The sequence below is a fragment of the Bos taurus genome, chromosome 15, assembly GCF_002263795.3.
Source record: "Bos taurus isolate L1 Dominette 01449 registration number 42190680 breed Hereford chromosome 15, ARS-UCD2.0, whole genome shotgun sequence".
Lineage (NCBI taxonomy): Eukaryota > Metazoa > Chordata > Mammalia > Artiodactyla > Bovidae > Bos > Bos taurus.
In genome coordinates this window covers 61,417,813-61,435,094 of record NC_037342.1, presented here as the reverse complement: position 1 = coordinate 61,435,094, position 17,282 = coordinate 61,417,813, and the positions used below count along the sequence as shown (strand labels likewise).

At 38.7% G+C, this 17,282-nt stretch overlaps 1 long non-coding RNA gene across 1 annotated transcript; it reads right to left on the bottom strand.

The window, feature by feature from the left end:
* Window positions 1–1,768: 1,768 nt before the first annotated feature.
* On the bottom strand, window positions 1,769–8,645 carry LOC112441584 (uncharacterized). The gene is made up of 3 exons (XR_003029396.2): window positions 8,584–8,645; window positions 3,194–3,331; window positions 1,769–2,757 (listed from the first exon to the last, which is right to left on the bottom strand). It is a non-coding gene; the product is annotated as an uncharacterized lncRNA (long non-coding RNA).
* Window positions 8,646–17,282: the final 8,637 nt, after the last annotated feature.

Here is a 17,282-nt window from a genome sequence, read left to right as displayed (position 1 = left end):
AGTTTAAACAGAGACAATAAAAACAATAGATGATTCATGATTCCTGAGAGATGGGAGGTAGGGAGGGAGTGAGGATAAAGGACATAAAAGCATGGCAACTTGGGGGTAGAAGAAATGAGCCATTTTTTCCTTTTCAATTTTCTGTGTTTTCTAAGTTTTCCACATTAAGCATTGAAATAATATTTGTGAAGAGAATAAAACAAAATTTTTAAAGTGTAAAATGACCCCCCAAAAAAGTGTGAGTTTAGGAATACCATCAGATTTTTCTTATAATTCAACTGTATATTCAATATATATTGAATACTGGCTTTTTTCAAGATTGCTCGTTGGAACAAAATTCAAAACACGACTTAGTTTACATTTCTGCAATCTTTGGTGTCATAGGGAGAGGGTAAGATTATTCAAGATATGTTAATAAGCTTAAAAAAAAAAACTGGGTGTCACCCTCTCTACAATTTTCCAACACGATGCGTAATTTGGGAAGTGCCACTTTCTGTCAGAACAAAGAGAGATACAGATGATTTCTGAGAGAAGGGTGGGTTTTTGTGTTTTGAGGAGACCTGGTTTCAAGACTAGATTTGGGTTCTGCTTTAGGAAAAATCCAATGAAACAAAAATAAATATAAAAAACTGTCATGATATCTTCAAAATGGATTTACAATATGGCATAAACGAGAAAGGAAAGAAAGCTCATGAAATTGAATGTTGGCCCCTTGAAATCTATATATCTGATAAAGTAGTGGTTAGGCATGTCAAAAATCAATTTCCCCTCTGATCTTGAGAAAATTAAATTTAAATGTCTTTTTTGGTTTCCCATGTTTAGAATTTTGAAAAATAGATGAAAGAGAACAAATATCTATATTGACTTTTTTTCCTAGAACTTAAAGTAATTTGATGTGAGTGGCCGGGTTATAATATGCCACCCTTTGTCACATCTCCTAAAGCAGAGATGGAAAGAATCACTGACATTCTTCCACACTAAGCACAATGAATTTTAAAATTTCAAGTGTTGTTTGCGATGATTTAGTCTAGGGTAAAGGAACAGGTTTTCATCTCAGATGTTACCTCTACTGTATTGATGGGATTTCCTGGATTGCTAGACCAAAAGAGGTTCAAAAGCTACATTCAAGGTAAAAAGGACAATGGATTATAACTGATTATCAAACTCTGACCTGGTCATGGAAAGGGAGAGTAAGCATCCCCAAAATCTGCTGTCCCAGCTTTTAGCCTAACTCACTGATTTTACAAAAGAGGAAAACAAAGTTCAGAGAGTTGAATTTACTGATTCATATGATTGATGAAGCACCCAATGGACTCCATTCTCTTAGCATCTTCTGCCACTGTTAATGCCTAATTTACACCAGGTTTACAAGCTTGCAATCTTTCTTTCCTTTCCCGTTATCCCAGTATTATTTCCTTCTTTTTACCTTTACCACCACTTGGGGATTATCACCCCCATCTCTTCCCTGGTAGGCACTGACATACATCTCTCAACATCTTATCTCTTCAGAAAGCAAGGGTTGATTAACAAAGAAAAGATACATTGCTATCACACAATTGTTAGATTGAGACCCTATTATTATAGACAGTATTTAATTACAACCTATTTGAATCAAGCCCTGTTCATTTTTTTTTTTTTTTTTTTTGCTTGGGTATTTATTTGGGGAAGTTTGGCCCTTGGCAGATTGAGGGGAAGATATTTTTCAGACAGGGAAGTTTGATTAAACTGTCTAAACTTGACTGTCTTTCCACAGAAGGTTTCCCTCTTGCCTGGTCATCACTTCTCCTGCCAATCTGAAAAACAGTTCAGCTCTTTAGATCAGTCTTGAGACTTGGTCCCACTCCCTTTTACCCTCTCTGTCTCTTTCTCCATATCCTAACCATTAACGTTAGCTGTAATTTTTAAAATTTTTATTGGAGTATACTTGCTTTACAATGTTGTGTTAGTTTCTGCTGTACAGTAAAGAGAGTCAGTTACACATATACATACACCCCCACTTTTTTAGACTTCTTTCCCATTTAGGTCACCACAGAGTACTGAGTAGTATGCATGCTGCCTAAGGGAGCATGAGTATTGAGTATAGTTCCCAGTGCTATACAGTATTCCTTAGTATCAGCATCTATGTTATACATAGTAGTGTGTATATATAGATAGGTATCAAGCTGTACTTTTTTTAAGATGAAGGTAAAGTTCTTCAAAGATGAAGAAGCCAAATCATGTAATAAAGGATGTCTGTAAAATCTCTATATGGACACTGAAATTCTCAAGGATAGTGATAGAATTTATATATAAAAAGGAAAAGATGACCCAAGTGCCCCACAACCTAGTACCTAAAAACCGCAAATATTTATTATCTAGCTCATGTTCCGTGAGTTGACTGAGATGACTGGGACAGCCCAAAATGTCTGGCCTAAGTGGAATCAGCTGATCTTTGTAGTTGGCAGCCCTACTGGGGACGGAAAGTCTAGAATGTCCTCATTCATTCATGTGGTGGTTGGATCTCAGCTGGTCTGCTTATTTCTGCTCCACATGGTCTCCATCTCCCATCAACTCCACTCAGTCTGTTCACAAGTAGAAGTGTTCTGATAGTGACACAAAGAAAGCTGCAAGACTTCTTAAGATCTCTGTTCAGTAGCAGCTTGATGTCCTTTCTGGCTCATTTGATTGGCCAAAAAACTTACAAGGCCAGTCCAGAATTAAAGGATGGAGAAATGGACTCTTGATGACAGTTGACAAAGGCTTTATTACCTGTGGAGACTGAACAGGAGAGAAGTTGTCAGCAAAGAAGGGAAGAGTATGGTGAACACAGAGAGAATGGGCTCTCATGAGATTTGGAAGTTACAGTGAGAATGTTCCCTCTGTTTCCACACTCCATACTTCTTGGGGTAACTCACAGAGTGACCTCAACCTAAGACAGCTACAAAGGAAGTAAGATCCTCAAGGAAGAACAAGGTTTCCATTAATAGATGAGGAAACTCAAACATTTAGGTAAAGGTCACTTTGTCAATTATCACTTCGTCTCCTGGAGACACTGGGAAGAGTTGAGGGAAGCAGAGGAAGGGAGTGATTAACTGGGGACGGGGGTGGGCAGTAGATGGACAGAAGAGTTAGGTATCAGAAAACAAAAGAGAAAATATTTGCAGTGTTATCTAAAGATGACTGGGGTAAGAGGAAAGGAAAAAAAAAAACTAACCTCAAGATGCTTAGAAATTTGACCAAGGGGGAATTTTCAGACTGACATTGATATTGGCCCCATTTTTGGGGAACCTCTGCATGTGCTTGCACTAAGCTCCCGGTATCACTCTGGGTCAGTTGGGTAGAGTTTCCAGATCTAGCAAAGAAAATACAAAATATCCAATAAACACAGAATACTTTTTTTTAAAATATAAGTATGTCTCATGCAACTCTTGGACCATACTTTTATAAAAACATTATTCTTATTTGTCTAACATTTAGATTTAACTGAGCACCCTGGATTTTACCTCTCAACCCTGGGGGGAGGGAAGAAAATGAAGCAGGTGCTGAGCAGGACTGATCACAGCCATCAACCCTAGCAGCTAATTAGAATAGAACCCTGTCTAGAACCACCAAGTCCTGGGAATTCCAGCTGGGTGCCCCTCGCCATTTCCATTTACGAGAGGTTTTCTTTTTCTCCTCTCCACCTCCACCCCGACCTTACCTCTCTCCCATCACTCCCCTGTCTTCCTTCCCATCTCTCAGCCTTCAAATCTCCTGGTGCCAAACCACAGCTCTCATCTCTTCTCTACCATTCTCTGACCCTGCCAGTCAACTTCATGCTCATTCTAAAATGAGCATTTCTTATTTTTTAATTTATTAAGAAGTATTGAAGTACAATGTTGTGTTAATTTCTGCTATACAGCAAAATGACTCAGTTATATGTGCATGTGTGTGTATGGACTTCCCAGGGGCGCTAATGGTAAAGAACGTGCCTGCCAACGCAGGACACATAAGAGATGTGGGTTCAATACTTGGGTCAGGAAGATCCCATGGCGGAGAACATGGCAACCCACTGCAGTATTCGTGCCTGGAGAATCCTATGGACAGAGGAGCCTGGCAGGTTACACTCTATAGGGTCACAAAGAGTTGGAGATGACTGAACCGACTTAGCAGGCATGCATATATGTGTGCATGTATACACATATGTATTCTTTTTCATATTCTTTTCCATTATGATTTATCACAGGTAAAATGAGCATTCCTACTTCACCATCCTCATTTGCTGATCTTTGTCTCCAGAAGAAGGGGAGAGGTAAAATTGCCATCTACTATAAATAGGAAGGAAGGGGGTACTCCTTCAATCACACCCTCAATCCCCAACCTTGATGCCAGTGCTGAAAGAATATGTCCTTAATTTTGCAAATCAGGAATGAAGGTGACACCCATTAAGAAACATCAAATAAAATATTTAAATGTATTTAGATTTCATATCCTCAGGTTGAGGAAAGCTATAATATAACTGATTATGGAAACCCTCAGGGTTTGTAGGAAAGGCTGCTTCTTTTAGTGAGCAGTGAATAAATAGCAAAATGAAGTACTTAAAATTGGTTTACAATACACCTCAGCACAGAGCCAATAAATTAATAAAATCTGATAAGTTTTCAGATCCCTTGAGGGGTAAAATGCAGCTTGCAACACAGCGAATTTGCAGCAACATCACAGAACAGTGAAAGTTAATTTTTTCATTTCCTATGTGGCAAGGTCCAGCTAATTTTTCATTGCCAACTCCTCTTTTAAAAAATATATATAGTTCTTAGTGTGTAATGGTTAATCGTGATTTTCACATCATTCTTTTTTTTCCAATTGCTTTTAAGGAATTCCAACTTACAAATGAGGTGAACGGCAGCTGAATTTTATCTTTTTTACTCAAGCATTTTTAGTGAACTCAGTAAATCAGTGGGGTATACTTATTCTGCTGTTGGGCAGGGAATTGCATACCCAGCTCCTATTACTGTTCATAAATTACTGCCCCCGTATGCACCATCCTGAAAATGTATCTCAATGAGCTTTGTTTGGGCTGTGTGCTCCTGCCATCAATGGTGGTAGGAAATCTCACCAGAAATCTAGAAAAGACCAATTAAAAGGCAAATCCTCTCTTATCAATCCAATAATGCTGACCAAAGCAACTGAACATAAGGAGATAAATGTGAATTATTTTCTATGTTTTGCATAATCATTGTTAATTTTAAAATACATTTCCATACACAACATAATGTCCCCTGTAAAGTTCTGTTTACAAACCTTTTTAAAGACACATCATGCAGACAGCCTACCTACATGATTCTAAAGATCTCAGATATTCTTCATAATGGCAGTTCTAATGGATGGTACTTAAATAGTCACAAAATTAAGTAAAAGCATAAAAACTCCCATCTTTAGGGATAAAACAAATAAAATACTTTGACACAGATAACAGCCATCAGATAATGCCACAGTAGGACATTTTGTGCTCAGTTGCTCAGTCATGCTTGACTCTTTTTGACCCCATGGACTGTAGCCCGCCAGGCTCCTCTGTTCATGGAATTTTTCAGGCAAAAATACTGGGGTGGGTTGCCATTTCCTTTGTTCAGTTCAGTCACTTAGTCATGTCTAACTCTTTGCGACCCCATGGACTGCAGCACGCCAGGCTTCCCTGTCCATCACCAACTCCCAGAGCTTGCTCAAACTCATGTCCATCGAGTTGGTGATGCCATCCAACCATCTCATCCTCTGTCATCCCCTTCTCCTCCTGCCTTCAATCTTTCCCAGTGTCAGGGTCTTTTCCAATGAGTCAGTTCTTCACATCAGGTGGCCAAAGTACTGGAATTTCAGCTTCAGCCTCAGTCCTCCCAATGACTATTCAGGACTGATCTCCTTTAGGATGGACTGGTTGGATCTCCTTGCAGGCCAGGGACTCTCAAGAGTCTTCTCCAACACCACAGTTCAAAAGCATCAATTCTTCAATGCTCAGCTGTCTTAATAGTCCAACTCTCACATCCATACATGTCTACTGGAAAAACCATAACTTTGACTAGACAGACCTTTGTTTAACAGTTAACTTCCTTGTCTGATTAAGTAACATTACTATATACTTATTGATGACAGGAAATGGCAACCCAGTCCAGTGTTCTTGCCTGGAGAATCCCAGGGACGGTGGAGCCTGGTGGGCTGCCATCTATGGGGTCGCACAGAGTCGGACACGACTGATGCGACTTAGCAGCAGTGCAGCAGCCTCTCAACTTGGGAATGGTCCCATCTCACAGAGACTCATATGAGCATCTTATAAAGGTCTGTGGAATAAGAGAGTCTTCAATTTGTTGGCTTGTGGATACCTCAGTTGGAGTAGGACACCATTGCTGTCCTTAAGCAGTTCCCAGGCAAGTAAGGGAGCTTGAAAGATGCATCCAGAGCAAAAGGATAAAGATGCCTGACATACAGAGGACTCCAGTAAGCCAGGCACAGGTGATCCAGTTTGTTTTCCTTTTTTCCCCTTTTCCTCTCTTTTAGGAGCACTGATGTTAATCAACAGGGGGAACATATTTCAAATGTTTTTCCTTTTGCTTTATCTACAAAAGTTTCTTTCCTACACAGAGATTTTTTTCATAAGAGGTGTCTTCAGTAAAATAGCTACCACTTCAATACAAAATAAAATAATCTCACTACACAATAATAAACAATGGTTGGTCAAATTACAGGGGAAAAAAAATAGTACGAACTTCCCTAGTTTTCCAATGGTTAAAACTTCTTCCAATGCAGAGGGTACGGGTTTGACCCCTGATGAGGGAACTAAGATCCCACTTGCCTTGTGGCCAAAAAAACCCAAAATATTAAACAGAAGCAGTATTGTAACAAATTCAATAAAGACTTTAAAAATAAAAATAAATTAAAAAAATTTTAAGAAACACTCTAACTCAAAAATGAAAGAGTTGACACTCAAAGGAAAGGTGAGATGGTTCTGTAATAGCAGTGAATCTGATCATCTAAAATATTCTGACAGATCCTTGAGCAGTTTGCTTCTCTCTTCATATCTATTTTATCTTTATTAGGGAAGTTGATGAAGCCTTTGATGTTCCAAAGACATAATATGGGATGAATTAAACATCATTTCCACAATCATGTGTGCAGATTTGGACTAACGATATTTTTTTAACTCAGCCAACCAGTGTCCAAAGCAGTTTTCCTTATTATTAACATCTTCTCCCACCAATTTCTTTCTCAGCCTGATACCTCATCCTGATTAATGGACTAGTAGCAGGGACTACTTTTTTTAAATGATGTTCTGCTTAAAGCATCTGTTTATGTTTCAGCAAAACAAATAAAGTCAGGCGTATTAAGGAATATGGTGTTTTAGAAACAAAGAAAACAACCAAGATTAGAGAAAAGTTAACTGTTCCCTCGGGAGAAACCCTGGTGGTTAAACTGTTTCATCAGCAACAATACAGAAATTGTTTTAATGGTGTTTTCAGCATCTTATTCTGGAAAAAAAAAAATAATACCCAGGCTCACAAAACACAAAGGTTGAAATCAAGGCTATCTATCTGGAAGACTGACATTTATTGAGAGCAACATTTCATAAAGTCTGTTAAAGCCAGTAGAGTGAGCATATAGACACTAATGATGTACCTTTATCCTTTGAAATATTTTTCATGCTAAACTGGTTACTATCACTGAGAACAATTAACATGATTCAAGAACTAGAGAGAGGTTTACTTTTTAGGGGTGGGTTCTTCAGACAAAAACCACACAGCAAAGCTTATTTAATAAAAATTGAACAGAAATCACACAGGGAACAAAATCAAAGTCTTCTATCTATATAGAAACAGAAGGGCACCTATGGAGTTTATCTTCGCATTCTCTTCCCAATTAAAAATACAACATTCCTTTCTTTATGTTTGTATGTCCCAGGCTCAGTTTAAACAATTTTCCTCTCCCAAATATTCTTTTGAAGGTTAAGGAGAGGCCTTTCCCTCATGTAGTGAAAACTGCGGCAGTTTCTCCCTGTCCTTTAAACACGGTCGTCATTAAATGGCCACTGCTGTCCATAGACTATCTGGGAGAAACTTCCAGGTTGGTCACAGCAACAAACTCCATCATGAGCACGGGAGGGTATAAACAGGCAGGGCAAGATCCACCTCAGGCAGAATAGCCACGTTAAAGGCTTCACATTCTTCTCTCCCTTGGTCCCAAATACAGCACAGTGTCCTTCCATGAAAGGCTTTGGTTTGCCTTGGTAAAGGCTGTTTCTTACAGCCCGTGGTGGGGGCAGAAGTTCTTTAGTAAAACTTGTCATTATTTATGTACCAGAAAGGAAAACCTTGTCTAGTAAATTAATTAGAATGTGACCTGAAAAGGAATATTTTTGATCAGTGAAAACAGAAGTCTTCGAGTAAAGGGGGAAAAAAGGCAGAAAGGTTCAAAATACAGAACTGCATTGTTTGCAGAAAGCCTGCTGCTTCCTTTATGCCTAGCTGAACCATGCCAGGAGCCCTCTTGAATTTCTACAAGAATACAGTTTCAGATCATCTGCATTCAGGGCCAGAGTCATGGCCCTGGAACCGATAATTGCCTCTGACAGGATTTAATTACCTTCTCTAGGACCTTTTCTCTGTTTGATTGGAGACCACCCCCTGCCTCCGATCAAATCAGACAGTAATAACACGCTGAAGCGCAGCAGCCAATCACGAGTCAAGTCTGAACAGTGACCTTGCTGAGTCGAAGCTGATTGGTGGTGTCAGCCTTGTCAACGGTGTCAGGGAACCGTCAGACAAGAAAGAGTGAGGGGGGAGCGGAGGAGAGCGAGGGGAGATAAGAGAACAGCATTAATGCTAATGGAGGCTGTCAGCATTCAAGGCTCCAGGCCGCCTCACGAGCGGCCTTGCACAAAAACAAAAATATTAGAGAACTCATACAAGTCTAAAATATTCAGAGGGGGAACATTTGCGCTTCTCCAGTTTGGGGAATCTATTCAAGGTGTAATTCACAGGCAATTCAGATCCAGATACATGTGCATGATGTGAGAGAATAATTTTCAAGAGAAGAAAAAGGCCCATAAAACTTAGATAAATTGGGGGATGGTGGGTGGGGGAGGGAGGATAAACTACTGCTCCATGACTTTGTGTTGTCTGTTTTTTCTTTTTTTTAAACTAGAGCCCAGAGAATGCTGGTACTTAAAGATGCACCACAAAACTCTGCTTTTAATATTAACTTGACTTAGCAGTCACTGTATTATTTATGACCACTTTAGTGTGGGATTTAAGCCCACCTATAATGTTAACAAAGAATAATACATTCATTAAATGGCCAATCTTTATGTACATAGAGTTTTAAGATAATTTATAGTAATGGCATAATTCTGGTCATCTGTAAAAAATAGTTTAACTAAGCTATAAAATTTGGTTAACCTCTAGTCCATCAAAAAAAAAAAGTTCTTTTCTACAGAAAAGAAACACCAAGGCATCAGTGAGTTATGCAGAAAGTCTGTTACAAAATAGTAATAAATCAAGATTTGGAAGAGAAGTAGAATGCATTATTAAGACTGTACTAATTTGGAGTTTAATTTATTCATTACGTTTGTCTATAAATAACCTTCCCCATAGCTTTTGTTTTGTTTCTGACTCACCCACCGTTTTACAAATGTAGCAACTAGTATGAAAAAATATATTTATAGAGGTGTATAGAAGTAGAATGTTTATAGCGATTAACAGTATTTTTCTTAAGACTTTCAATCATTTACAAAAATTGGTCTAATTTAATTTCTCTGGCAAAGAAAGGGACACTTTGTTACATGATTCCTAGACTTTACCAAAAGGAATATTGTTTTTAAAAACATTACCGGCTGATTCAAGATAAGACAAGCTTCTGCCACATGTATACAAATAAACATTTCTTCAAGTGACTTCCAGCTTCACCAAGGAATTTTACCTAAACAGAATTGCACAAGTGGATTCATTGTTTTTGACTCCTATTCAACTCTTCACATACCTCTCCCTACAAAAGATGATTTTAAAATAAAGAATGGAATCTTTTCCTATATCTCTACAATTCTTTTCCTTTAATAGTCATGGGGTTTAAAAACAGTTACCATATAAATAAATCATATTTTTCTATACCAGATCAAAATTTATAATGGATATGTTAGGATGATCATAGTTATAGCAACTTTTTAGAAAGCTATCTGCAACAACCTACAGGGATGCAGAGTTACTTTGAAAAGATTGCATCTTTTCAGAGGCTCGTGGTTAAAATAACTCATTTAAGGGGAAAATGTATCTTACACAGAAAATCTGAGGCTTAGAGTCTTGTTCCAGCTTTGCTATTGACAAGCTGTCCAATTTGAGCCAAGTCACTTTGTCCTCATGTGTTTTGGTTTCCTCAACTATAAAAGGCAGTTAACAGAAGGTTACTTAAAGAATTAAAAGTATGTAGAGTAGGCCTGTAATTAGAATGTAGACAGGATAGCAGTCTTTTCGCTTCCTGGAAACACTATTCAAGGTTGGTTTCTCTCTGCCTCCACTCCCTCTAGCTCTATTCTGTCACATGCATTCACCACCACCCAACACAACATACGCTGATAAATATTTTGATAAATATGGGGACATATGTAATATTTTATCAGTAACAGTATCAGGACCAGAACCCAAATTTGCTAAATCTTATCCCTAGGTTCTTTCTGACTCCACTTTTTTTCCACTTGGAACTAATACATTTTTTTGGTACTCAGATAGTGCTGATCTTTTACTATGCTGTTATAGTCTCTTAGTAAACTCCATATGCATCGTGCATTTTCTTGGATAAGGGAGCAGATACTTAACAAATGCTTTTAAAAGAGACTGTGCAAAAGTAAACAGGTCTAGTCGTGTGATCATTATCAACTTGAATTTTTGACCACTTAGGATTTTATCCCTATCTAGAAGGCAATGGCACCCCACTCCAGTACTCTTGCCTGGAAAATCCCATGGGTGGAGGAGCCTAGTAGGCTGCAGTCCATGGGGTCGCTAAGACTCGGACACGACTGAGCGACTTCCCTTTCACTTTTCACTTTCATGCACTGGAGAAGGCAATGGCAACCCACTCCAGTGTTCTTGGCCTGGAGAATCCCAGGGATGGGGGAGCCTGGTGGGCTGCCGTCTATGGGGTCGCACAGGGTCGGACACGACTGAAGCGACTTAGCAGCAGCAGCAGCAGCATGTATGGAACTTTGAAAATAAGGACAAACTTTATTTAGCTATTTTTTAAGTACTAAAGAGTATAACAAATGAATGTGTGTATATTCCAGACCTAACAAGGAAACATAAGAAGGTTTATTATGTCTCAAAGTGAATAGTCCATAACATTTTATTTCAGTGGAAGATACTACGCTTTTCAAAGACAATCTGCCCCCAATTGTGAAGGGAAGGGCAAATTTTCATTCTGTCCTCCTCCTATCACATCTTCAGCCAGTTCAGATCAGAGCAACAGCAACAGAAAGAAAGGAAAGGAAAGAAGGCAATAGCATGCCTTATTCATTTCTTTAGCAACGCTATTCTCACCCTGGAAAGGTGAATAATTAATACCCATCTGAATCCACCTAATTAAATCCACATTTCTGTTCATTTGAAAATGCTTTCCTTTACAGAAAATAGCTTTTGCTTATCTTCACAGTTTATATTTCTTAAATGGACACTTTTGGAATTAAAGAGATTCTATCATGGTTTGAAAACCCTTTCCCTTTTTTTGTTTTAATCATTAGGAATCAATGACAAAGCTTATTATTTTTCAAAATGGGAGACAGGATATTAACCAATTGCTAGATTTAGATTCTTATAAAACAGATAGTCAAGACAGCTGTAATTCTAGATTATGTCCTTTTTTTTCCTAAAGAGATGAAAAAAAAGTCTTTTGCTCCTTTAAAAACTGAACACGCAACAACAAATAGAGAGAAATTAAAGAGAAACCATACACCAAATCCTGAATTAAATCTCAGTTGCTGTTTCAGAATGATCTTTGCATAATCTGAATTACACAAAAGAGTGACTCTAATTGCAAATTCAATCACTCTTTGACTGAGGCTCAGAAATCAATTCTCAGTAAAATATGACACTCAATCATTCAAAGCAATAGAATAGTCAATATTTCACCATCAACAGTCTAGTTAGGACCTATTTCAATACAATACAAATTCAATTTGTTACTGTGCCTAGCAAACCTCTTCTATTCCTCATAACCCTTGTCTAACACTCTGAATAATCAAAATCATGACGGAAAGTTAAATAAAATCCTGAGATTTCCAAGACTTGTCAAGAGAATTTCACTCAAATAATTCTGATCCAGACTTCTGATCTTTTCCTTAATTAGTACTGATTGTCAACTTGCATCCTCCTCGCTTGGCAATTTAAATTTAGACAGGGATCATCCCAGTGAGACAGACAGCACTGTGGATTGAGGGGCAAGGGACAAGGAGGGCGAAGAAGATTCAGGTTCAAGTAGCTGGTCTAGAATCCAATCTGAGACTGTAGGGTCCTGGAGTTTACTGCATTTCAGCAAATGAATGGAAATTGCAGTACAGTTTCCAATAGACCTCACTATGGCATCGTTTTCTCTAACTCTGAAAGACAAAGATGGAAGAAAGAACTCAGATATAGAATTAGAAACCAAATCTAGATAGAAAATAGGTAAACAGAGAGTTTTCAGTCAGTAAGTGTTTCCAAGACTAAAATTCCCTAGTTTTGACTGATTTTTACCTCTTACTTGGTGACCTTATCAATTCATCTGATGCCCAAAATTCTGTTTCTCTTTCTCAACCTGGACTCCCAGATACTAAGGCAGGATTTTCATTTTGCAGCTTGAAGTTTTACTAAATAAAATACTCTTGACCTAAATTGTTTTGTCACACTGTTGTTGTCACTATTATAACAATATTGGGGTTTGTCTGTATGTTTGGGAAGAGGGTGTTTCTAAAAAGGATACATCTGATTAAGCGCACTGTTTATTTACTTTAGAATCCACATTTTTAAAAAACCTGCACACAAAAGGCTTAGAAATGCATCCAAAATGAGAAACTCCAGTCAACTGATTACTCAGCTGGCAAAATGGAAATTTCAAGTTGCATAGACAGCTAATTGTGGCCTGCCTCTGGAATGACAGGTCTATAATTTTTAGTTTTGTGTGCATTGAAAGCCAGTCACCTTGACACTCAGTGCTCCATTATCCGCCAACCACCAACCATATGATGATATTCAAGGAGTGATGGGCACTATCCATTATGGATGGTGAAACACATGGAGTTTTATTTGGATGAAGCTGTCCTGAGAAAAAAAGAAATCCACGTGTCTACTCCTCCCCATGAGCAACAATGAGGCTGAAACACCTTTAATTCCAGAGGAGCAACTTCTTTGTTCATGTATAATAACCACCATCAGTTTTTCTTGATATTCATTACTAACTTCCCGAAAGTGCTTTAATGTGTCACGATCCTAGCCTTTTAAAAACAAATTTTGCGTTTTAATGTCAAGAGCTCTCCCCATTAAATTATATTATCTTAGAAGAACTTGAAATCTAGTTAAAGTCTGCATCCCAGAGAAAGTGTAAAATGTTTGTTCTTTGCCCTTTTCTTCCCTCCAAGTTATCATTTCAGTTGTTCCAAGGCTTCACAGGTAGAGGGAATATTGTTGAACAAGGAGCCAGAAAATGAAATTGTAATCCTAGTTATGAAGAATTTTGGCTGTTAACCTTGCAGAAATCTATCACCTCTTTGAGCCTCAAATTAGTAATCTTTAAAACAAAGAGGTTGATGGCTGGCCCTGAAAATTGCCTCTAAAGGGAATAGGGATGGAACCCAAATCCCTCAGCTGAGAGTGGCTTTTTTTTTTTTTAAAGAGAAACAAGTAATATAATCCTCAAAGGATTTTCCCTTTTGGCTAATTAAAAAAAAATAAATAAATAAAATAAAACAAAGAGGTTGAGCCAAATGTTATCTATAGTTTCTTCTATCTTTGCAAGTCTTTGTTTCTATATTAAGGTCTATATTATTAAAGTCTGATCCATATAATATTGAAATAATATAACACTCTCCTAGCTACAAAGAGTAGTGAACTTCATTTGTCAAATAGAGCCATGAAGCTGTATTCATCTGCAAATAACAGTGCCTACTAACTGTGGCATCAACAGAAAAGTCAGCTAACTGTCTTCCCTAAAGGAAAGTTGGAGGCATATTGTTCAAGGTTCTGTGCAGTGGCTCAACATTGCTATTAAGAGCCTAGGCTTTCTCTGTCCTTGGTGTGGGGTTTTCATCCTTTGATGTCATTTTGTTGTTGTTTAGTCGCTCAGTCGTATCCAACTCTTTTGCGACCCCATAGACTGTAGCCCTCAAGACTCTTCTGTCCACGAAATTTCCCAGGAAAGAATACCTGAGTGGGTTGCTATTTCCTTCTCCAGGGGATCTTTCTGACCCAGCGATCGAACTCACATCTCCTGTATTGCAGGTGGAGTTTTACCGCTGAGCCACCTGGGAAGCCCGTGATGTCATTTACCAGTTATAACATGGCTGCAGCAGCTCTAAGCATCCAAGCTTCAACAAAGATGAACCAGGAAGACATTATGCTAAGGGATCAAAGTCAAGAAGAGAAAGAAAAGTGCTTTATGGTCTCACTGATAAGTAGAATCTAAAAAAGTCACACTTGCCTTCCAGTACAGGGGGTGCAGTTTTAATCCCTGGTTGGGAACTAAGATCCCACACGCAGAGGAGTGCAGTCAAAAGTTTTTTTAAAAAATTAAAATAAATAAGTAAATAAATAAATCACACTCAAAGAACCATCGAGTGGAAAGATGGTTGCCAATGACTGGAGGGTAAGGGAAATGGAGAGCCTATTTGTCAAAGGGCACAAATTTTCTGTTAATTCTCTGTTAATTAACTGTTGATTAAGTTCTGGTGATTACAGTGAATAACACTGTAGTACATACTTGAAATAGGCTGAGAGAGTAGATCTTAAGTGTTCTCAACACACACACACACATACACACACTCACCAAAAAGTATTAACTTGATTGTGATAATCATTCCACAATATACACGTTTATGAAATCATTATGTTGTAGACCTTAAAAATATCACATTGGACAGTCTACACATGTACGATTTTTATTTGTTAACCATACCTCAATAAGGCTAGAAAAAAATTAGTTAAAAACCATGGCTACAAAAAAAAAAGGTCTCCCAAAAATTCTTAGCAAGGAAGGGAGAAACTGAAGAAAGGGCTCATCAATGATCAGAAAGCAAAAAAAACTTACCCAAAGGCCTGGTCTGTGGACTAATACATACCATATCCTCCTCTTAACCCTTAGAACCAGTGGGTGTTACTTTATACCGCAAAAGGACTTCTCAGATATGATTAAGAATCTTGACTTGGAGATGATTCTGGATTAACTAGGTGATCTCTGTGTGTAATCACAGGGTCCTTATGAGAAGGAGGAAGAAAGTTTGACACAGAAGAGAAACAGATCATAGAATGACCAACAGAAAGTTGGAGTGATACAAAGAAGGAGTCACAAGCCAAGAATGCAAATGGTCTCCAAAAGCTAGAAAAGGCAAGGAAACAGATTGTCTCCTAGAGTTGCCAGAAAGAACAGCCCTGCTAACATCTCAACTTTAGCCCAGTGAGACTGACTTTGGACTTTTGGCATCCGGAACTTTAAGAGGACACGTTTGTGGGCTAAGGCACTGAATTTGTGATGGTTTCTAACAGCAGCAACAGGAAATTCATGCTAGCCCTGAGCGTCTGATTGGGCAGATATAGGCCATTCCTTGACACAAGAGAAGCTAGGAGAATAAGTAGCCAGCAAACAGGAAGAAAACAGACATGATCCTATTAGACTTGTTTTGATTCACATCCTGGGCTTGGGTATGTTGTGAACCACAAACAAACTGGAGTTCTGTTATCATGTCAGTAGGGTCTCCCATATCAAGGTTCAAAAACATATATGAATTTTGAGATTATTTTTCCACAAGATTATTCAGATATTCAGTCACAATATTTGATAAATGCCTAGTCACTTAGTTTAAAACTTCAGTGACTTGCAAAGCTCTCCTTTGTCTCACCCCTGCTTATCTTCCTGTCCTATCTCCCATCATTCTCTAGGGATCTAGCCTTACTGGTTTTTCAGCTTTTGTTACAAATTAGGTTTTCTTCCTCAAAGTCACCCCAGCAGGCATTCAGTTTGCTTTCTGTGAAAATCTCCCTAATCCAACTCAACCTCTATATTTTTACTTAGCTAAATTCCACTGACTTTTCAAGTCTCAATTTACACAGTAATTCTTCAACATCATCCCCCCATCATCTGTTACTAAGTTCAGTTCGGTTCAGTTCAGTCGCTCAGTCGCATCCGACTCTTGGCGACCCCATGAATCACAGCACACCAGGCCTCCCTGTCCATCACCAACTCCCGGAGTTCACTCAGACTCACGTCCATCGAGTCAGTCATGCCATCCAGCCATCTCATCCTCTGTCGTCCCCTTCTCCTCCTGCCCCCAATCCCTCCCAGCATCAGAGTCTTTTCCAATGAGTCAACTCTTCACATGAGGTGGCCAAAGTACTGGAGTTTCAGCTTTAGCATCATTCCTTCCAAAGAAATCCCAGGGCTGATCTCCTTCAGAATGGACTGGTTGGATCTCCTTGCAGTCCAAGGGACTCTCAAGAGTCTTCTGCAGCACCACAGTTCAAAAGCATCAATTCTTTGGTGCTCAGCCTTCTTCACAGTCCAACCCTCACATCCATACATGACCACAGGAAAAATCATAGCCTTGACTAGACAGACCTTTGTTGGCAAAGTAATGTCTCTGCTTCTGAATATGCTATCTAGGTTGGTCATAACTTTCCTTCCAAGGAGTAAGCGTCTTTTAATTTCATGGCTGCAGTCACCATCTTCAGTGATTTTGGAGCCCCCCAAAATAAAGTCTGACACTGTTTCCACTGTTTCCCCATCTATTTCCCATGAAGTGATGGGACCGGATGTCATGATCTTTGTTTTCTGAATGTTGAGCTTTAAGCCAACTTTTTCACTCTCCTCTTTCACTTTCATCAAGAGGCTGTTTAGATCTTCACTTTCTGCCATAAGGGTGGTGTCATCTGCATATCTGAGGTTATTGGTATTTATCCCAGCAATCTTGATTCCAGCTTGTGTTTCTTCCAGCCCAGCATTTCTCATGATGTACCCTGCATAGAAGTTAAATAAGCGGGGTGACAATATACAGCCTTGACATACTCCTTTTCCTATTTGGAACCAGTCTGTTGTTCCATGTACAGTTCTAACTG